Source organism: Wyeomyia smithii, chromosome 1 (genome assembly GCF_029784165.1).
Source record: "Wyeomyia smithii strain HCP4-BCI-WySm-NY-G18 chromosome 1, ASM2978416v1, whole genome shotgun sequence".
NCBI classification, from domain to species: Eukaryota; Metazoa; Arthropoda; class Insecta; order Diptera; family Culicidae; genus Wyeomyia; species Wyeomyia smithii.
Genome location: NC_073694.1, coordinates 3,689,412 through 3,712,783, shown reverse-complemented (window position 1 = coordinate 3,712,783; position 23,372 = coordinate 3,689,412). Strand labels below are relative to the sequence as shown.

At 39.9% G+C, this 23,372-nt stretch overlaps 1 protein-coding gene across 11 annotated transcripts in view; it reads left to right on the top strand.

Moving 5' to 3' along the window:
- The first annotated feature begins 11,803 nt into the window (after positions 1 to 11,803).
- Positions 11,804 to 23,372, top strand: part of LOC129733964 (otoferlin-like) — a 183,766-nt gene continuing 172,197 nt past the window's right edge. For 3 of the 11 annotated variants that reach the window (XM_055695815.1, XM_055695737.1, XM_055695654.1), the window contains exon 1: positions 11,816 to 12,448. The gene's annotated coding sequence lies outside the window, so the exon portion shown is untranslated. Of the gene's footprint in view, positions 12,449 to 23,372 lie in introns of all 11 variants that reach the window. The other 8 variants (XM_055666453.1, XM_055666398.1, XM_055666508.1 and 5 more) reach the window with 8 other exon arrangements.

The following is a 23,372-nucleotide window of genomic DNA, read 5'->3' as shown; positions in this document are numbered from 1 at the left end:
ATAGCCATGTGCTGATTTAACACGTGTGCCGAATATTAGTTAAGACGCAGTTAGCTTTGATTTCCTTACGACTGGCTTCATACCAGGCGAGAGGAGGTGAGTGGAGGACTAAAAGCAAAGGTAACTTGTAGTCAGAATAGGAGAGTTTGCGCTGCTACCCACAAAAAAATAACAAACTTTAGTGTACCTCAGCTTCAGAGTTTGCTTGGGAAAAAAGCAATTTGAGTAACTTTCGTTTGTCGTGCGCGTGACTGAAAGACAAGCAAACTATATATATTCCGATTATCGTATACATTTACATGTATCGCGTAATTGAAGTAATTCAAAAAGTTCATGAGAAATCAAACACTGAGGTTGTGCAACGGATTTTAACCGGGTAGGCCAGGTTGTTGCCTGAAAAGGTCTTCGCATTTCGAGAATCAACAGTCGAAAGTTAGCCCGGTGAGCCTAATCCAAAAGAGCCACTCTGCTTCTCTCTTATGAACTATTTAATCTCCGCTTATGTTGAGTAAATCATCGGTTTTTGCTTCAAGAAAATTCAGCACTTTGAAACTGCTCAGAATAAAATGGAAACTCTAACAAGTATTCAAAGGCTAATACAGGAATCGAAAATATTGCTTGACTCGGTAATCCCAGGACTACTTTGATTTGAATCGCTACCCCGGTAGCAGAATGCACAAAACTTATCTGACAGCTTGATGGCAAATCCAAAAACTGAACAGTGTGTACTACAGTGCCTTCAACCGTAGCAAAACTTTGCTTCATTTATTGCCTCAAATGAAGGCCCAGCAGGATACCGTGACTGAGCAAATGCCAACTACGATCAAAAGAAGGAGAAAAACACAACCTCAAAAACAAAAATATGAATGATTCTAAAAAGAACTCAGAAAAAGTTGGTTCTGAATACTTATATTTCAGTTCTTTTTCGACATTTCACACCAGATGAATTGTTATACAGTGCTTTTTCGATTTCATCACGGTCAAATTGGATTTTTTGTGTTGTATTCAATTGAAATTTATAACATTTTGAGTAAAATGATGCACTTTCATAGTTCAATGGAATAGGAGTTCAAGGTACAAATGAATGAACAAAAAAAAAGTTCATAATATTTTTCTCCACAGCACTTTTGCGAACTTTCTCACGGGTTTATACATGCAATATTATTATGTTTTTTACTGCTTATTCTTTAGCATAGCTACCCGACCAACCACTCTTTAAGTTTCTTCATGAAACGAGAACGATCGCTATCGATTAGTTTTGAACCTATATCGATTGATTTCAGTTGTTGTCGTTTCATAAAGGTTCATAAAGAGTGGTTGATCGGGTAGGAGGGTCTAATGCTTGTTTATGTGAAATTGAGGAACCACTAAATTTTTCAACTGTAGGGCTATTTGAGCTGCTAACAGATCATCTTTCTCAACTGCTTGAATCATACGTAAATTTTGCTCCAAAGTCAACTTACAGTTCATTTTTCTCAAAATTATGACACAAATAAATTGTAACCAATGTGACACTTGGTTGTCTCAAAAAATTGATCAAATAAATTAAGTTCATAAAACTACCCGGACGGAAACATAAGATTCGCATGGATTCCGTAGGATTCCTTACATTGGAATCATGAAGCGTCCTCGACAAGGAATCCTGAAAAAAGAATCCTCGAGAATGCCCAGTGTATAGGGCTAGGATTCCTGAATGAGAATCGTGTAATGAGAATCCTTCAGATTCCCTTGAATTCCTCACATTGGAATCGTAAATCGTCCTTGATAAGGAATCCTGAAAAGAAATCCTCAAGACTGTCCTGTCTATGTGGTTGGGATTCTTGAATGGGAATCGTGTAATGAAAATCCGTCGGATTCCCTAGGATTCCTCAAATAGAAATCGTGAAGCATCCTTAATGAGGAATTCTGAAAAAGGAATCCTCAGGAATGCCCTGTCTATGGTGCAAAAATTTTTGAATGAGAATCGTGTAATGAGAATCCTTCAGATTCCCTAGGATTCATTACATTGGAATCGTGAATCGTCCTTGATAAGGAATCCTGAAATGAAATCCTCAAGACTGCCCTGTCTATGCGGTTAGGATTCTTGAATGAGAATCGTGTAATATGAATCTTTCGGATTCCCTAGGATTCCTCACATTGAAATCGATTGAGGAATTCTCAAAAAGGAATCCTCAGGAATGCCCTGTTTATGGGGCTTGGATTCTTGAAGGAGAACGGTGTTAGGAGAATTCTTAGGATACGAAACCTTCCACTTTAACCGTTATGTGCTCGACGGGGTTCTTGAGTACCTCACATTAAAGTACTTTTAACTTTTACGAATTTTCATTCGATACTTGATACTTGATTTGATACTGGTAGCACCAAGAGATTCAGTAACTTATCTACTTTCAAATCAGCGTTAGCAGTGCCCCGAAAAAATTTTCTCATAGCTGGATATCCGGTTTGTAAGGCATATATTCCGAAACTGGGGAATTTTATGCATATTCGAACAGAATCTTACAATCAATGGTTCAATGCTCTTAAAATTATTTATACAGCAGGGTGTACCAAAAAAATCGATGTTGAAAAAGTCAAGGTGCTCAGCCCTAAATTGAAAGATAATGTTATTGATAGCATTTTTGTAGAACCACCTGCTGACTTTCTAAAAAAATGTTTTCAGGTTGCCCAAACATGATTTATGGAAAAATGACTTTTTCAAGCTACAAACCCACTCTTTTGCATTTTTTTCAATTCTGTACGATTCCTACATTTTTCCATATATTTTTTTATTTTTGTGGGTTGTTTTTGAATATTTTTCGTGGTTCAGTTCAGCATTGCCTTTAGTTTTTTGGTTACCAGAGCCCATTAAACAGCACAGAAAAATTACTTTTTCTAATAATTTTTAGACAAAACCCTTCAAAACACAAAGAAAAAAATTATATTTTCAAATATGATGGAAAACTATGCATTTGAACAAATAACTGTTTCATTTTGGGAGATAGAAAATAACAATTTTTAGAAAACAAATGTGTTTTTAGATGGCTGATAACTTAGTAGAAGGTTTGAAAATTAGGAAAAATCTGCGAAAAAAGTTAGAACGAAAATTGTGATTTTTAGTGCCTTCTAATAGAAAACTCAATATTGCTCGTAATATGTAAAAGATAGAAACATGATGTCTTCGGTAAAGTTTCTTGTTTAAAATTAACCTAAGACACCTTGCGTCTATCTCATTCTGATTGAAAAGTAAATGTTTATCTCACTCATTGGTGGATTGATCACCCATCTTCCTATATTAAAAGATGCATTCTTGAATATCCTGAAACTTCTCCGAACATACCTTATGGCTATAATCAACATTTGAGACATTGCAATGGAGATATTGAGCTTTAGTGGCATTTTTGACAAAATGCATAGTTTTCCATTACATGTTAAATCGCCAATATCTCAGCCCCCCGATAAGATATCAAGGATCTTTTTTCATGTGAATTTTCGTCTTGAAACCCGCTTAGCAGTAAAAGTTTCAGTTCTTGATCAAAAAAATTTTTTATGTGTTTTGAAGGGATTTATCTGAAAATTACGAGAAAAGTTCACTTTTTTGTGATGTTCAATGGGTCCTGTGAGTCAAATAATTGAATGCGATGCTGAACAAAACCATGCAAAATATTCAAAAACAACCCCACAAAAATAAAAAAATGTATGGAAAAATGTAGGAATCAAACAGATTTGAAAAAAGTGCAAAAGGGTGGTTTTGTAGCTTGAAAAAGTCATTTTTTCGTAAATCACGTTTGGGCAACCTGGAAACGACCTTTTAGAAAGTCGAAATGTTCTACAAAAATGCTATAAATAACATTATCTTTCAATTTGGGGCTGAGCACCTTGACTTTTTCAACATCGATTTTTTTTGGGACAGCCTAATACTGCATCCATGGCCATGGTTGATTGCTTACCCGTAAAGACCCGGGACGGAACTAGTTTTTTGAAATGTTGCAAGCTAAAATAAATTTTACCTCGTGTATGGATTCAGAAGATCTTCCCGCAAAAATGCAGAGCTTAAAATTTGAAGAACGGTTTTGTTGTTTGATTTTTTATAAAAATACGTAGTGTTGTGAATTTGAACTGAAATTATTTGGAAACTCCAAAATTCACTCTTACATAACATATTTCATCCACCTGACATGATTTGATACATGGAGCAATTGATACATATGAAAATTCCCAGTGTTTGCTCAATCTGTTTAAAAAATTTGAAAAAAAACACAGACATATTCGCGTCTCACAGAAACGGGGAGGGGACCAGAGGGGTGGTACCTTTACCAAAACTTAGAGTAACTATTCCTCTTGAATAAAATTCCAAGTTTTCCCAAATCGGCCGTTCCAGTGCTGAGCACGAGCATTTTCAAAAGACAAGTCCCGGGTCTTTACGGGTTAAGCTTCTTGTTCCTTTTACATGTTTTTAATTTCTAAAATCGGTTATAGACTAGGGCCTTAAAACATGAATGAGCAAAATGAAGAAATGAAGTAGGGACATTAATACCATTTTTTGATGCTTATTCACAACGAAAGTATACACGCTTAAATGATTTGATATAATATGGAGTAGGTTGACTTGACTTGACTTAAGGAGTTAGTTGCTTGAATGAGCTGAAAAATGTTCGGTTATTAGGATTTTTTTCTTTCACGAATGTTTTCTCTTTCATGAGACAAAATGGGTTCAGAAAAACTTTTGGGCACATTTTCATAATAGATTCATTCAAGATATGTACCATAAAACTATCGTAAAACACTCATGAAGTTTAATGAAATTCATAGGTATTTTGAAAGGCATATTAAATGGATTTAAAAACCGCTCTTCAGGTTCATTAGTTTTATTGATGAAGAAGTTTTACGGAGGACCCTTCAAGTGTTCGTTAATTACTCTTGGAAACTGCTGATAAATAGAAACCACAAGTTCTTAAAAAAAACTTTGAGATAAATCTCGATATACTCAGTAATATTTTGATAACACTACCATAAAATTTAAATAAAACTAGATCCCATTAAGATTATTACTTTGGACAGCCTTCAAAACAAAAATATGAATGATTCTAAAAAGAACTCATAAACAAGTTGGTTTTAAATATTTATATTTCAGTTCTTCTTCGACATTTCTACAGTAACGGCAGAAAAATGGTCACTGAGAAGAAGACACTTGAAAAATTAAACTTATTCACTATCAATATTTCAATTAAAGTTTTTCAACTCTTTTTTAATGATTAAATTTCTTGAAAGTACTTTTTTTGGATAATTGAAACTGTTTTATTGAGATAAACCGAGGATTTTAGTCGCCTGTAGTACCAACAAATAGAGAACAAAAGTTCTGTGCGCAATTTTTTGTTCTAGGGCGTGATGCAAAATTTTGCGAAAAGGCGGGGTCGTTATTTTATATAAGCCGTCTTATCACAACGTCAGCAACGAAAATGTTCCACTGCTACAATTTTGCGCTAAAAATCATCATTCGCAATATTCAAGCAATACGTCGACTGGTCTTTTAGGCCGACACACTGTGGTCCAGAAAAGAAAAAAGGTGGTCAAAAGCCATTTTCTCGTAAACGTTACATTTTAGAGCAATACTGTCTTCGGGAAAGTTTTAGAGTAAAACAAGACCCTTCATTGGACATTAACAGATCCGTGATGAATTCCCCTACAAGTGAGATAAAAAGAACATTTTCTCTAAAAATCAATATTTTTTATCGCTGTCTTTGGCAAAGTTTTCCAAAATAACATAACAAAAAACTTTGCTGAAGACACTAGGTAGCTATTTCTCAATCTTACTGAGCTATCTGATTATGTTCAATGACGTTTTGAAAAAAAGGTTTTTGCCGTTAAAATTCATATTTTATACCACTATACCTCTGATATTCTCACTGAACTTTCAAAACAACATCAGACCTTTATTTTTTATATGTTATAGCAGACTTTTATTTACCATAATAAGGTTTCTATTAGTTTTTCCTGCCAAAAAATTAACTTTTGACAAGTAATTTTCAATTTTCTGTCGTTTCCCAACACATCCCACGGCAAGATTACCACCAATTGAATTGTCCATGTGCTCTGCACACACGGCAGTTAAAATTTCTTGCAGAAATTTGCAGTAACTTATAAAACCATGGAACAAAACAACTTTAAAGTAAGTTCATTCATGTCATGTTGGTCAATAGCGGATCATTGTTGGGAAAAACATAGCAAGCTTGCATTTTTACGTTTTGATGCATCTTTAGAAGTATAATCGATGCATGTAAACACGTGGTTTTTGAAAACTCAAATTTCAGCTCAAATGTTCCCGAATAGGTGCACCGCTCATATAATTTATCTTCAGTAGGCAACAATAATAATTAGCTATTGTTTACATGCATTGATAATACTTTGAAAGATGCATCACAACGTAAAAATGCAAAGCTTGCTATGTTTTTCCCAACAAAGATCCGCTATTGATCAACGTGACGTAAAGGAATTTACGTTAAAGTTGTTTTGTTCCATGATTTTATAAGTTACTGCAAATTTCTGCAAGAAATTTTAACTGCCGTGTGTGCAGAGCACATGGACGATTCAATTGGTGGTAATCTTGCCCTGGGATGTGTTGGGAAACGGCAGAAAATTGAAAATTACTTGTCAAAGATTAATTTTTTGGCAGGAAAAATTAATAGAAACCTTATGATGGTAAATAAAAGTCTGCTATAACATATAAAAAATAAAGGTCTGATGTTGTTTTGAAAGTTCAGTAAGAATATCAGAGGTATAGTGGTATAAAATATGAATTTTAACGGCAAAAACCTTTTTTTTAAAACATCATTGAACATAATCAGATAGCGCAGTAAGATTGAGAAATAGCTACCTAGTGTCTTCAGCAAAGTTTTTGTTATGTTATTTTGGAAAACTTTGCCAAAGACGGTAATAAAAAATATTGATTTTTAGAGAAAATGTTCTTTTTATCTCACTTGTAGGGGGATTCATCACGGATCTGTTAATATCCAATGAAGGGTCTTGTTTTACTCTAAAACTTACCCGAAGACAGTATTGCTCTAAAATGTAACGTTTATGAGAAAATGACTTTTGACCACCTTTTTTCATTTCTGGACCACAGTGCGACATCGGACCTCAAGATCAGTTGGGAGGGAATAAGCATAGCATATTAGTCACCAAAAAGCTAACAAGTCGTCAAACCGTTTATGTAAATAAATGTTGGGGAATAGATAGAGATTGATTGTTTCGTTGATGTGGATGATGCTTTTGTTGTTTTTAATATCGATAGCATTTCTCTAAAACTCAATTTGAATATATTTTTTTCAAATTGTTGATTATTTTTTACAATTTTATTGTTTATTTTTCCAGCGGTTTCTGTAGACTAAGCATTTTGTGACTAAGCAGGTCCAGAGCGGATAGAAAAGCCCAAAAATGTGCCGAAACTATAATAATCTCAAATCCAGTCTAGAAGGTTGAAAAACGTCTCTCAAAGTCAGTAAAGGGTATGAAAGAAAATCAGCCCAAATTAATAAGATAAAAGAATCGTGAAGGAAAGAAAATGTGACAGAACAGCAAATAAGTATTTCTGCGACCAGAACAACTTTAGAAAATTACGGTCAAACTAAACTCAGAATAACGACGTGAAAACGCTACTAACGTTGGTATTTTAAAATACCTTACCCTCACACGCATTGACAAAACGACCCATGCAGCATCAATCATAGTAAACCATGAGTCAGCAGGAAAAATTTGACAGCTCTATCAGTCGAATTCTAACAATGATGTTGAAAAATTGGAGCTATTCTGTTTTTGGAGTGTGAGCGTTCAAAGCACAGTACTCCGCCGCGACGAAAACGGACATCGTGCGGCACTTTGAGGATACGCCCGTTTCGGCCTCTATAACATCTTGGCGCTATTGGACAACATTCAGAACATCGGAACTGCCGACGATCGTGAGCGACAAAACGCTCCAAAGGATGCTGAAGAGGATGACCGAGCGAAAAGTGACTACATCGCTGCGTGCGATTGGCTGGGAGAACATGGACATACATGTCAGGGAGCGGTATTCCTGTCCACTGGTCTCGAAGCTGCAGGCAATGGCGCAGCGGCAGCAACTGAATAAGATGGTCAAGTCGATTTTACCGGCAAGTGCGACGTGGTGTAGTCATGGAGGACGGGACCTTTCTCGCCCTGGATGGCAACGACTGGCAGGGCACTTCGCATTTCACTTCCCAGATTCCAAATAAACAAAAATGTTAAAAATGGATAAACATGGTAAAAAATGAAAAACTCGAAAATTGTCAAAGGATTATAAAAAAGTTTTCTAATGTCCATAAAAGAAAACACCAAATCTGTACTATATTGGGTTCAGGAGAGCAAAAAACCGCTTACAAAATCAAGAAAATGGTAAGAAAATTTGATCCTTTACTGAGCCCAGAAAAAAAATTTTTTTCTGATAACAAGAGGTTAATAAAAGATTTAAGTCTAAGCTCAGAATAGTGAAAAGAACCTCAAAATGACAACAAACTTGGGACAACTTGTTCCTAAATTGAATTCGGAATGGTTGAAAAACAATGGAAATGAAGACAAAATTTTCCCAAACGGAAAGACTTCAAAGAAGAGGGCTTTAAAAACAACAACAAAGACAAGGATTTAAATCAAAAACAACAAGCGTGAAAACGCTACTGAAAGCCACAAAAGATCAAAAATGATCTGAGTTACGAATAATGAAAAAATGCATTCCAAAATAAACTCAAAAGGCTGAAGATACGCCTCAAGTCAGAACAGTTCGCTAACAATATCGAAAATTTGTTTCTGGATTGCAGAAAATTACAAATAGATTATCTTAAATGGTTGGTTCATTCTTCTACACGTTATTGGCGGAGCCAATCCCTGCGGTCTCGAAACTCAGTATCTCCACTTACGAGGTCTGAAAGCTTCTGATGGCTGATGATGACGCCGCAGCGGGATGGCGTGGACTACAAGCTGCTACTGGAGGAGAATCAATTCGGAGTGGTTCGTGCCCCGAAAACAGCGAAGAAAGCTTGGGCAGCACAGTCCAAAGTGAACGGTCGCGATCTGAGAAAATGTATAAGCCCAGAGAAAGTAAAAAGTATGTGATTATAGTAGACAGCAGAACCCCGCTGTATTTTGTTGAGAAAATGGCGAGTACACCGGGAACTCACGTTGGATTCTTCGCCGGTGAATGAGGACACCGATCAGGAGCCATTTTTGCGGCAAAGGCCGCAAGAAAATCCCTGGAAAGGACGTATTGGTGCAGAAACTTGGTGGAACTGAAAGGAGGATGGAACGAGCAGGTAGACAGTGTGCTGAAGGTGGAAACGGGGCCCCGGAGAAAAAAAAAGTTGAAAAGGTTAGATGGAGATAAGAAAGTTGGAGGTCGAAAGCTGGAAATGAAAATTGTAAGCGCATAGCCTCACGTGGGGCGCAAAAGTGTAAGTAGCGACAGTCTCAGCAGCGAGCGCTGTAGGGACTCCCTGATTAACTGCTTGAGGGAAATTCCGCGAGTTCCAGGAAATAGGGATGGGCGATACTTGTATCGATACCAACGGTATCGATACCAGAAGCAGAAGTATCGAGTATTTTGGCATCGATACTCGTTGCTGGCGATGAGTGGCGGTTTCGATACTTTGCCAACGATACTTTGAAACGATACCGATACCACCGATGCTTTCTAATGGGGATAAGCAATTCCAGTATCGATACCAACGGTATCGATACTTGGGCCAAAAACATCGAGTATTTTGGCATTGATACTTTCTATACCGATACCACGATACTTGGTATCGTTTTGTGCAAAAGTATTAGAGTACTCAGGTATCGATACTTCAGATAGTATCGCCCATCCCTACCAGGAAAATCCTTGTGCCCCTACCTCCTTCGTTACTGAACTAGCAATGCTTACAAAAAGCAATGACGTTCGTTGGATATTCTAGTAACCATAAGCCCTGCAAGTTCATCGATATGATCACTAACAAGCTGGTCGAGGTATTCGTTTCTTTCTGATGCAATCTACAACCGAGATCCCTAAGCTAGAGGAGTCCCAGATCTTTGAACTGAGCCTTTAAAATTGGTCCCTAGTGCTCACTTTGAATTCGCTCTGCCTGGCCAGCATGTACGGACATACATAAAAGTCCAAGGGATCAAAGCCCGGAGAGCTTTGAAGCCTCAAAGAGAGACTGTTGGTGTCAGTAGGATCATAGCGCTAGCCCAGCAATTGTCCTGTACATCAAACAGTTGGTTGTGAAGTCTGTGCACAATAAACACAGGGCCAAGTTCCGAATCGGAATGTAAAAGGCTTTGATTTTAGTACGCGGCGTTGATTTTCACGTATTTCTCGCTAAACACTAGAGCTTGCTACATCTAGATACGGCCCCCAAAACATCATCGACGGAGCCGTTACCCTGCGTGCTTTTGCGTTTCTTGTACGGCTCGCAGCCCAGGTCTTTTGTCATTATGGCGTTGGCACTCCCGATCGACACATCCAGATCAGCACCGGTCTTCCGGGTCGAGCGGTTCATTTTTCGACGAACCCGCTCGCTCATTACTTATGACTGCAGGCAAGTCGACATCGTATGTATCGGTTAGCCTATATATGAGGCTAAAACTGACATCAATGTCAATATACAGAACGCGCATGATACGCACCTACACAACGAACAAAAGTTGTATTCAAACTAATTGAATACCCTGTGTAATGCACAATAGTAAGCTTTGAAATCTAAGATACTAAGCAACATATCAATAAAAGATTCATTCCTTTTCTGATTGTGCCACCGAACAGTCCAGTGAAGTATCTATATATTTATAATATCCGGAGCCGACTCGCATTCGAGCTTTCGCGTCACACGAATTCCTTCAAAAGGGTCTATGTCTAATATTTTACAATTGACCAAAATTATTCTAATTTGAGCAGAAAAAGTTTCTTGAGACCAAAAAAAAGTAAAAAAAAAAATAACCTAATTCTCAATAAAACTCAGAACGACAAAAAAGCATCCACAGGCTTCAAAATGTTAAAAAGAAAATAATCCAAACTTGAGCATATAATGGTCAAAGAACGCTTAGCAAGACCAAAATCTATGGATCCTATGGTGAGCTCACAATAGCCTAAAACACTTTTAAAGGCGGGAAAAAACGTCAATATAATTCTAAAATCCATTCTTAAGGCCAGAGAAGGGCAAAAATGAAAATGATTACAAATTGAGCGACGAACGGTGCAGAAAGGTTTTCACGTGTCTGGAAAAGGCAAGCAATGATCTAAACTAAGCTCAGAACGGCGAACGTTCCAAATCGCGCTCAGAATGACGCTTTTGAGAGAATCGCCCTCTTCCCAAAGGGGGTTGGAGAATATTGTAACGCGAATTGAAAATGAGGAAAACAACATGACCAACCAAGTCCACTGGTAGCAATTGATTCGCGTTAAATATACTTGTTTCTTTATTTTAGACTGACACGCTATATCAGTGCCAGTGCCAGCGGTTCACCAAAAGCAACAAGCGTAAAAGCAGCGGAAAAACTTACATTGACTCGCTTTTATTTGCTCCGGTTTTTCTCTCGACAGATCCTAAAAATCGCTCCTAGGGTTAAATTACACTTCTACACGCAACATGTGCTTTTTGGATATCAACAAGCAGGCCATGCCGCATATGACAGCAACAATACCAAAGAGAGTGAGTAACTCACTCTCTATTCCCGACCTTACCGAAGCAGATTGCGCCGTTTCTCACCGGAAACTGCAGCCGAAAAGCTTTTTCCCCGAACAACGACAGCACAAAAAGCTCACCACCGGACCGAACCGAGCTCAGTCCTGAGTGAACTTTGAACGGTATCGGAACGGAAAATCCGCGCTTCGCTTTCCCGGACAGCTGTCTGTGAGGCCTACTGAGGTGAAGTGGGGTGAGTGAGTAGTGAGGTGACCACCACAGCTGGAAGCTGTATGACGCGACCGAAGTGAAGGAAAACTGTCGCAATCGAAACGTCAAACTGAAGAGAAGCGCTGAAGCCCCGGGGGGAGGGATAATCAAGTGTGTGATTAAAGCGGCCAGTTTACTGCGAGTGTTATTCCTCTTATCCTGTCCATTTTCAGATTTCGTGGAAATTAGTGCGAAACAAGCAAAAGGATAACAACAATAGGCTGTCATCGTGAAGGTCGAGAAGCTGAAGTGAATACAAACAGCTCCGAAGGCTAAGGCGAGAGGAATTGTGGTGTAAAATTGTGAGTGTGCGTTTTTTGTTGTTGTTGCAGAGTAGTTCTAAGGCTTTCATCAGCAAGAAAACGGCCCTTTTGTTGTGACGTTTCTCTCGTTGGTCGTGACGGTAGGGCTTGAAAGAAAAAAAAAAGTGTTACAGTTGTAACTGCGGAGGAAAAAAGTGAAAAGCCTTTGAAGAGTGTGCGCTGTTGCTGAACAAACGCTGTACAGGACGGACGGATGGATTAAAACCGTGCACGGTAGGTGCTCTAATTAGCCCTTAAGCGCGATGGATATTGATTCCCTTTTCTCTTTCCACCTATTCGTCAAATTCCGTGCCTTTTGAGACTAACTTTCACATTCACGGCACAAAAGAAACGGTGATTTGCTTCTTCCGTCTGCATGCAAATGATTGCGAATGATTAATAGTGCTCGGGAGGAAAGGTGGATGAGGATATCATCATCTAGCACCCCTGGAGGCACGATTGTACCGGACGATAGATACAGTGCGCCAGCCGGAAGTCTATTGAAACGATATTCATTTTGCTTCATTGATTGTCTCTTTTTGTTTTGAATGACACTATCTAGAAACAATAGATGTTGAGTGCAATATGGTTCGAGATGAATCATCATATGTGTGTGTGTAATCACGACAAGCAGTTGTTTTGGTTTTTTAAGCTCCGTTTAATTTCTATTTATTTAGTGAATTTTCCGTCGTTTTTTTGTAAATTTTATTACTGGTCATTCTACTCTGTGCGTAGTACAACTGAACATTAAAGTTTGTACATATTTCGAAGTGTAAAAGTTCTTTCGCTGCGATTTTTATTTTGCCGCTACACACTACCGTCGGTTGTGTTCGATTCATCAGTTCATCTCGCAAACAATAGACTATAGCAGTGATGGATACGAAGCAGTGTGGTGCATGTCAGCTGCTGGTGCGGCTTTTGTGAAACTTATTTCCACATCAGCCAAAAGTGCTGTGGATTTAATAATCGCGCACATAAGGAACTGTTAGCAGCAAACAAGCTATGTTTTTGTGTTTAGAATGCAGAGACGAATTGCAAGGCAGAAGCATTCGTTCATATTTGGCTGATAAAATCGAACCGAGTACTGCTGTACCTACTGATTTTGATACTGGTAACATCTCATCACAAATTCATGAGCTACACAAGTTTGTCGAATGTTTGAGCCGCAAAGTTGACAGTTTGGCATTAGACCGTACCCAACCGGAACAAAATATTACTCCGCGGCCAATAAGTAATACAATTTGGCCAAACCTAGGTGTTAAAAGAAGACGAGGTAATAACGGAACGCCACTACGTACTACCACTACTGATCGTGGAACGAAAGCAGTCGATTTAAGTGGCCTATCAGTCCCATTTATTATTCCTGCAGCACCTGCTCCTAAGTTTTTGTTATACCTTTCGGGATTTCAACCACTTGTTACAAACGATGATGTTTGCCAGATTGTTGCTCGCTGTTTAGTTGATGATAACCCAGTAGATGTTGTCAGATTGGTTCCCAAAGGCAAGGATATTGGTACGCTGACATTTGTGTCCTACAAAGTAGGCCTCTCTCCTGACCTAAAACATCAAGCGCTGATGCCCTCTACTTGGCCAGAAGGTCTGTTGTTCCGTGAATTCATCGAAAAGAGAAATTTGAGTAAGAAAATTGACAACATGCCTCATAAACCACTGAATATTGATGGTTCTGCTAGCACCCCTATAAATTTATCAGCGACACCAGTCTGGCCAGCACGAAATCCTAAGCGCCGTCGTGCTGATCGTTTGCCAGTGGAAATTGCATCTGACCGCGGCACTAACACCATCGACATCAGCGATCTCTCTGTGCCGTCTATTACTTCTGCAGCAGCACAGAAATGTTTTTGGCTTTATTTATCTGGTTTAAACCCAAAAATAAGCGACGGCGATTTGCAAAAAATTGTATCACGTTGCTTGAATGGAATTGAGCCCATTGCAGTAATTCGACTAGTACAGCGAGGTGCTGATACAAGCAATTTTTCGTACGTTTCGCATAAAATCGGATTGGACCCGGATGTGAAATCTATTACCCTGGATCCTGCTTCTTGGCCAGCTGGACTGTTATTTAGGGAATTCGTCGACCGTCCAAAAAACCAACTCCTGGAAGCAGAACACAGTCTGCTACATCATTTGCTGTAACCGAACCTACTATTTTGCGTTCTTTCATTGACGGTGGGAGCTTACGGGCTCCCACCAGAGGCGAGTATTCCGTAAATTCTTTTGCGCCCCCTGTGCTGTATGGCTCGTCTTTTCAGAACACCGTTTGTGATGTGACCAACGTTAGTATGTACTACCAGAACGTGCGTGGATTGAGAACGAAGATTGACGATATCTTTTTGGCGACCAATGACTGCAACTACGATGTGATTATGCTAACCGAGACGGGATTGAATGACAGTATACTCTCACCACAGCTATTCGGCAGTGCCTTCAACGTATTTCGATGCGATCGGAGTCCAATGAACAGCAATAAACGTTCTTTCGGAGGTGTTTTGATCGCTGTCGCACGGCATCACACTAGCACAATCTTTGAATCTGTACATGCAAACTGTCTTGAGCAGGTATGCGTAAAAGCCTCAATCCATGGCCTAAAACTCCTACTATGCGCGATATACATTCCTCCTGACAAGAGTAACGATAGTACTATCGTTGATGCTCACGTCGCTTCCGTTCGAGACTTTTTTGCGCGCAGCGCAGACGATTGCACGTTGATGGTATGCGGCGACTATAATCAACCGCGTTTAGCATGGGATAACTGTAATGGTGTCATAAAACATGATGAGTCTACGCAGCTACCGAATGCAAGTGCTACTCTCATTGACGGCATGGATTTTCTAAATCTAAACCAGGCAAATTTAATTCGAAATCACCTTGGACGCGTGCTAGATTTGGTGTTTTACAACTCTGATTGCGAAATTTCCGTAGAGGAGTGTGTTGCCCCGATGCTGCCCGTTGATTTACACCATCCTCCATTGACAATCTCGACTCCCACCACTAAAAATGCGATGGCTGGTTCTAGTCTCCCTTCCGCGAGGCGAGTATTAAATTATAGAAAAATTGATTTTGTAGCTGTGGCCAGACAGTAACGATGCGGACTCGATGGCAGCAAATTTTTGCGCACTTGTTGGATCATGGCTTGCAGATAATTTGCCATTTGTTAGACGACCTTCTTCCCCTGCTTGGAGTAATCACAGTTTGAGAGTTTTGAAACGTAAACGGAACGCATGTTTGCGCAAACTCCGTCGTTTACGGTCAGATGAATCGAAGTATGATTTTATTCTGATTCTGATTCTTGCGAGCTTTTTGCGAAATTTTTCTCTTCTGTATTCGCCTCCGATTGTGCCTCGAATGACGATGCTGCTCGCGCCGCTGCGAATGTTCCTGCAGATCTTGTTGATCTTGACATCTTCGAAGTTACACATGATATGGTTACTGCCGCCGCTAAGAAACTCAAATGTTCGTACACTGTTGGTCCCGATGGAATACCTGCCGTGCTTTTGTGCCGATGCATTGATATTCTAGCCGCTCCACTTTGCACCATATTCAACAAGTCTTTGGTACAAGGGAAGTTCCCCGAGATCTGGAAGCCCTCCTATATGTTCCCGGTCTTCAAAAGTGGTGATCGTCGTAATGTCAAAAATTACCGTGGAATAACCAATTTGTCTGCCGCGTCTAAACTTTTCGAGATCGTTGTAAGCTCTGTTATATTGAGTAGCGCACGCAACTACATTTCTTCGGACCAGCATGGTTTTCTCCCCGGACGATCTGTGACAACAAATCTCATGCATTTCACGTCGCATTGCATTTCAGAACTCGAACGTAAAGTACAAGTCGATGTCATTTACACAGACCTCAAGGCTGCTTTTGACCGAATCGACCATAAAACATTGTTAAACAAAATCTCCCGTCTTGGTGCCTCATCTCGGTTCGTTAAGTGGCTTGAATCGTTCCTGCGTGATAGAATTTTACAAGTCAAGCTGGGATTCGGTGTATCGTCTGCGTTCACAAATAAGTCTGGTGTACCACAAGGTAGTAACCTTGGGCCGCTTCTCTTCATTATTTTCTTCAACGATGTCGCTGATACTCTTGGGATCGGTTGCAGATTAGTTTACGCCGATGATTTGAAAATATACTTGACGATTCGCAACACCGAGGATTGTTATCGTTTGCAATCACTTTTAAATACATTTGTGACGTGGTGTAAACTAAACTCTCTGATTATAAGTACTGCAAAATGTGAAGTGATAACATTTCATCGCACTCAAACACCAATCATTTTCAACTATACTGTCGATGGAGAAGTGCTGCGTAGAGTAGATTGCGTAACTGATCTTGGAGTTATTCTTGACCGAAAGCTAACTTTTGATAAACATCGCGCTGCAGTTATTTCGAGAGCAAGTAGGCAATTGGGATTCATCGCTAAAGTTGCGCGCGACTTCAAGGACCCTCACTGTATGAAAGCACTGTATTGTTCGCTAGTGCGCCCCTTACTTGAAAACGTTAGTGTAGTCTGGACTCCGCACCAACTTTCATGGAACCTGCGCCTTGAGCGTGTACAAAGACGATTCATTCGACTGGCCCTGAGAGATTTACCTTGGCGTGATCCTACCAACCTACCACCCTATCCGGACCGTTGCCGCCTACTTGGACTTGACACTCTTGACCGCCGCCGTAAGTTACAGCAGGCTGTATTTATCGCCAAGATTTTGAATTCTGAACTGGATTCCCCGAAGCTGCTGTCCATGATGAATTTTCGTGCATCACAACGCATGCTAAGGCCCTTTTCTATGCTTGCAAACCAATACCATCGTACAAACTTTGGTTTTTATGAACCTGCTGCGTTTAGTGTAAGAACTTTCACGAGTGTAGAGCATTTATTTGAGTATGGTGAGCCTAGTCATATTTTTAAACATAGATTAATTAATTGTAGAAACTTTTAATGGCTCTTTTAACATTCATTAAGACTTTACGTCAGATGATATAAATAAATAAATAAATAAATAAATAAATAAATAAATAAATAAATAAATAAAAAAACGCCAGTCGCGGGCCGAGCTCAGCCCATGAAAAGTACGTTTGCAGCCCTGCTGTTCACACCTGATCACTCCACATTGTAACACGGACAATGGAAACTGCGTTTCTGATGACTTGATTTCATCTACATATGCCACTGCTGATTTTTCGGATCCGGGACACCCTTTAACAGGCACTATGGAAGCCCCTGACCCCTCCGACACAGTCGTGCTACCTGCTGAAATCCGCCTTCCTCATCGTCCCGGTCCTGTGTTCGGAAATGGGAACGGGGTCTTCCAGCCTGCATCGTCAGGCATGTATAATTGTATTTCCGACCTTTCGGCACCTCATGCTTTCCACATTTCCAGTGTTTTGGCGCATGGATCCGTTTCGTATTCACACCAGTTGTGGATTTACTACCAAAATGTGCGTGGGTTGCGCACCAAAATAGATTCATTCTTTTTGGCAGTCTCCGAAGGTGATTACGATATCATTGTTCTTACTGAAACATGGCTCGACGATCGCATTCTCTCAACACAATTGTTTGGAAATCGCTATACTGTGTTCCGGACCGACCGTTCTGATTTGAATAGCAAAAAGACGCGCGGTGGAGGTGTGTTGATAGCTGTTTCGGTGAGACTGAACTGCCGTATTGATGCTGCACCTATTCATGATACTCTTGAGCAAGTGTGGGTAATTGTGGAAACATCCTGCAGTGACGTCAGCGTGGGTGTTGTGTATTTGCCCCCTGACCGAAAATCGGATTCACAGCTAATTCAGCAACATATCGATTCGATAGAAATGGTTCTGTCACGTTTGAAGCCTCATGCTCAAGCATTAGTTTTCGGCGACTATAATCAGTCTGGTTTGCGATGGTTTATTTCGCCTAATGGACTACCGTTAGTGAACACACTGCGTTCCCACATGCCGACTGGCTGTTGCTCTCTTCTTGATGGTTTTTGTCTACAAGGACTGACCCAAATCAACACTGCTTTGATTGATGACGAACGCATGCTAGATCTCATATTTGCAAACGACCAAGCAATGCAAAATTGTTCTGTGTCTGTTCCCCACGAGCCACTGGTAAATCTTGAAGCTGTGCATCCTGCGGTCGTTATATCAGTGAGCCTTTCTCAACCAATGGTTTTCGATCAAGCTTCAGAAAGCAGGTCTTTGAATTTTCGTCGTGCTGACTATTCTGCACTTTGCGCAGCACTATCGGAAGTAAACTGGGATGCTTTATTGGATCGGTCTTCCTGTATCGACGAAGCGGTTGACTCTTTCAACAGTGCAATTGAGGGCGTAATCAACCAGACAGTGCCAGCTTGTGATCCACCTCGAAAACCAGTGTGGTCGAATCTTTACCTCCGTTCGCTCAAGCGCTTGCGGTCTGCTGCGCTTCGGAAATACTGTTCACATCGCTCGTCATACAACAAAAATCGATTGAACATCGCTAGCCGTCAGTATCGCAACTACAACCGATATTTGTACAACCGGTACGTGAAACCCATTCAAAATAATCTTTGCACACACCCAAAACAGTTCTGGTCGTTCGTGAATAATAAACGGAAGGAAGCCGGATTACCCTCTTCCATGTTTCTGGGCGATTCCGTTGCTAACAACGAACGTGAAAAATGCGATCTATTTGCCCAGCAGTTCCAGCAAGTTTTCAACGGTTTTGTTGCCTCTCCCGAACAAATCAGTATAGCCAGCAATGCAGCTCCCCGAGACGTGTTTTCATTTCGACTGCCGCTTATTAATACAGAGGATGTTGTCATTGCCCTGAGTAAGCTGAAAGCTTCGTATACCGCTGGACCTAATGGTATTCCTTCAGCGGTTCTCAAGCGATGTGGAGAAGTTCTCTGCTCGCCAATCGCTAAGCTATTTAATTTATCTGTGCAGCAATGTAAATTTCCTGACCGTTGGAAATTCTCGTATTTGTTTCCAATTCACAAGAAAGGTGATAAACGCAACATCTCTAATTATCGTGGCATCACATCCTTGTGCGCTTGCTCTAAGTTGTTCGAGATAATTATTTACGACGCTTTATTCGCTAGCTGTAAACATTATATTGACACCGAGCAGCACGGATTTTTTCCTAAACGGTCAGTAACCACAAACTTAATGCAGTTCGTGTCTCGCTGTGTATAAACCATGGATTGTGGTTTTCAAACTGATGCAATTTATCTGGACTTGAAGGCTGCGTTCGATAAAGTGGACCACGGGATACTGCTTGGTAAAATGCTTAGGCTCGGTATAACATCGGATTCCGTACGCTGGTTTGACTCGTATTTGACTGAGCGTAGAGTTTGTGTGAAAGTAGGATCTGTTGTTTCAGACCGCTTTTCCAATATGTCAGGAGTTCCTCAAGGTAGTAACCTGGGTCCGCTACTCTTCTCTATCTTCATCAACGACGCTGCTCTTCTGCTGCCACCAGGCTGCCGGCTGTTTTATGCTGACGACACGAAACTGTTTAAAAAAAATTAAGTGTTTGCGTGATTGTATGGAGCTACAGAACTACCTGGACACGTTTGCGAGTTGGTGTGGAACGAACTGCTTAACGCTAAGCATAGATAAATGCAACACGATCTCTTTTAATAGGAAGCGTACGCAAATCGAATTTGCATATTCTATTGAAAATCAACATCTTCTCCGTGTGGAGTGTGTAAAAGACCTCGGAGTAATTTTGGACCGCGAACTGACATTTAAAACCCATTATGACAGCATTATCGCTAAGGCAAACCGACAACTTGGGTTTATATTCAAGATTGCTGATGAATTTCGTGATCCGTTATGCTTCAAATCATTGTACTGTTCCCTTGTGAGATCAATCCTAGAGACCAGTTCTGTGGTATGGAGTCCTTTCCATGCAAATTGGTCACACAGAATGGAAATGGTGCAGAAAAAATTCATCCGCTATGCTCTCCGCTTTCTCCCTTGGCGGGATCCACAGAACCTACCACCATACGAAAACCGCTGCCGACTTCTTGGTATTCAACCATTAGAACATCGACGACAAATCGCACAGGCCGTCTTTGCTGCTAAACTATTGACTGGCCACATCGACTGCCCAAGTATTTTGACCCAGCTCAATCTATACGCTCCTAAAAGATCACTGCGTAACAGAAACTTTTTTTATTTGGAACCGCGCAGCCGACTTTATGGTTCCCACGATCCGATTCGCGCCATATCACGCCGCTTTAATGAGTTTTATGAGTTATTTGACTTCAATATGCCGATCAACGCTTTTCGTCAGCGAGTTATTGATATTTTACGAACAACCTGACTATATTTTTAATTTAATAATTCATTAAAACTTATCATTGTCAGATGAATATAGATTGTGAAATAAATAAATAAATAAATAAATAAATAAATAAATAAATAACGGTAACTTCATTCACTTCATTTTCGTTAGTTTATTATGATCTTTGAAAAGGTTTAAAGTTTTTATTTTATTAAAAAACACCAAAAATTTTCTCTGTATGAATACTACTTATAATGGTCTATCTACGAGTTGTCCATATTTAAAATCTGGAGTTGTCCTATTTTAAATATGTTTATCAAATTCTTTTTTCTGTTTTTTTTTGTATTTCTGTTATCTAGTTTTTTTTTAACTATTAATGTGACTTTTTATTATGTTATTTTTTTTATTTTACTTCGGGTTTTTGCTTTGTGCTGTTTTTCGCTTTGGGATTTTTCCTCGGATGGTTTTCGACGCGATTTTTAACTTTATCCAAGTAGCTGAAGAAATAAGGACTTATGGTTTGATTCTCTAATTATTTAGCGGTTGAGCAAGAGATAAGTGTTATTTAAATTTCACGTACTCTTGAACGAGAGTGTTCAGAATCACAGTAGGCATTAGCTGTGTTTACTTTTCTCAAGTCATCGACGCGGTAAAAATGGCTCATGTTTCACAGTTTTTCTGCCGAAAAGCAAGACTTAAAGTGCTGGTTTGATGTAATCCAGGATCTGTTGATCTGGAGGCAAAGAGAAACGAGAATTACCTGAAGCACGGTTGCATCGCTTTGAACGATGAAACGATCTGCCAGAGACGATTGTGGTTTCCAAGGATAGTAATCTGGCCAATACTGCCGGGTATTTAGTTTGGACTGTAGAAAGCAACCTGGAGAAGATTAATTGGCAAGACTGTTTTCAGTTTTTTGACGTTGACTAACGTCTATATCGAAGTTAGGCCCCTGAATTTAAAAATCTAGTAATTCAACCAGGGAAAACCAGAGAAAAGTGGTCAGGTTTTGAGCGCTTATTTTGCAGTCATCTATAATCAGGTTTTCGAGGTTTTGGCATCAATCGATCAGAAATTCTTTTACGGTTAAATTTATGTAACAAAAACAAACTATTGTTTGAGATACACTATTGAAAAATTGGTAATTAATATCGATTGTCTAAATCATACCGCGCAGCCAATCACTACCTCTCTTCCCAAGCACAGTCGACACTAACGGATACAATCGATCTGACTTTGTTGTTATTGTTGTTGTCACTTTCTGTTTCCGATGTTTATGCTGCTGCTAGCGGAAAAAACCTTGCAAATATGCATCTTTTTGTTGGTGTTAATTTTACGACAGCGGCCGGCGCCCCATCATTCTGATTCCAAAACCGCACCAGTGACATGCGGACGCTAGGTGATAGCAGCTGAAAGGAGGAAATACAATATAGTACCGGTCATCTCGTGCCGGTTTCACCCGTAATGCTGGTGGCTTTAGTAGTAAATGGCTACTGCAAAACACTTAAATGGCTGGAATTCTGGACGGACCAACCAGGAAACTATAATCGGCAACTGGCACCTTTTGGTGCCTCTAAATTTTGTTACAGAAGCGGCAAATTGAATTTTCTGTTTTACCAAATGATGCTGCTAGCGGAAAAAACCTTGCAAAAATGCATGTTTGTGTTGGTGTTAATATTATGACAGCGGCCGGCGCAGCTTTCAAGAAACATTTGTCTCTTCCATTCCATAATTTGCGTAGCCCATCCCTCTTTTAATTTATCTGACGAAGCCTTGGTATAAAACGTATCGTTCGAACATTTCACCCCATCAGTTTCATTATTAAACCGTACCGGATACATACGGACGCTCGGTGTTAGCAGCTAAAAGGAGGAAAAACAAAATAGTACCGGTCATCTCGTGCCGGTTTGATCCGTGATGCTGGTGGCTACTGCAAAGTACTAAAATGGCTGGAATTCTGGACGGAAACCAGTAAACAAGAAATCGGCAACTGGCACCTTTTGGTGCCTCGCAGTTTTATAATAGAAGCGGTTAGTTGAATTTTATGTTTTACAATTGCTGTTGCTAGCGGAAAAAAAACCTTGCAAAAATGCATGTTCATGTTGATGTTAATTTCACGACAGCGCTAGGTGTTAGCAGCTGAAAGGAGGAAATACAAAATAGTACCGGTCATCTCGTGCCGGTTTCACCCGTTATGCTGGTGGCTTTTAGTAGATTAACCAGAAAACAACAATGTAATCGGCAACTGGCACCTTTTGGTGCCTCTAAATTTTGTTACAGAAGCGGCAAATTGAATTTTCTGTTTTACCAAATGATGCTGCTAGCGGAAAAAACCTTGCAAAAATGCATGTTTGTGTTGGTGTTAATATTATGACAGCGGCCGGCGCAGCTTTCAAGAAACATTTGTCTCTTCCATTTCATAATTTGCGTAGCCCATCCCTCTTTTAATTTATCTGACGAAGCCTTGGTATAAAACGTACCGTTCGAACATTTCACCCCATCAGTTTCATTATTAAACCGTACCGGATACATACGGACGCTCGGAGGAAAAACAAAATAGTACCGGTCATCTCGTGCCGGTTTGATCCGTGATGCTGGTGGCTACTGCAAAGTACTAAAATGGCTGGAATTCTGGACGGAAACCAGTAAACAAGAAATCGGCAACTGGCACCTTTTGGTGCCTCGCAGTTTTATAATAGAAGCAGTTAGTTGAATTTTATGTTTTACAATTGCTGTTGCTAGCGGAAAAAAAACCTTGCAAAAATGCATGTTCATGTTGATGTAAATTTCACGACAGCGCTAGGTGTTAGCAGCTGAAAGGAGGAAATACAAAATAGTACCGGTCATCTCGTGCCGGTTTCACCCGTTATGCTGGTGGCTTTT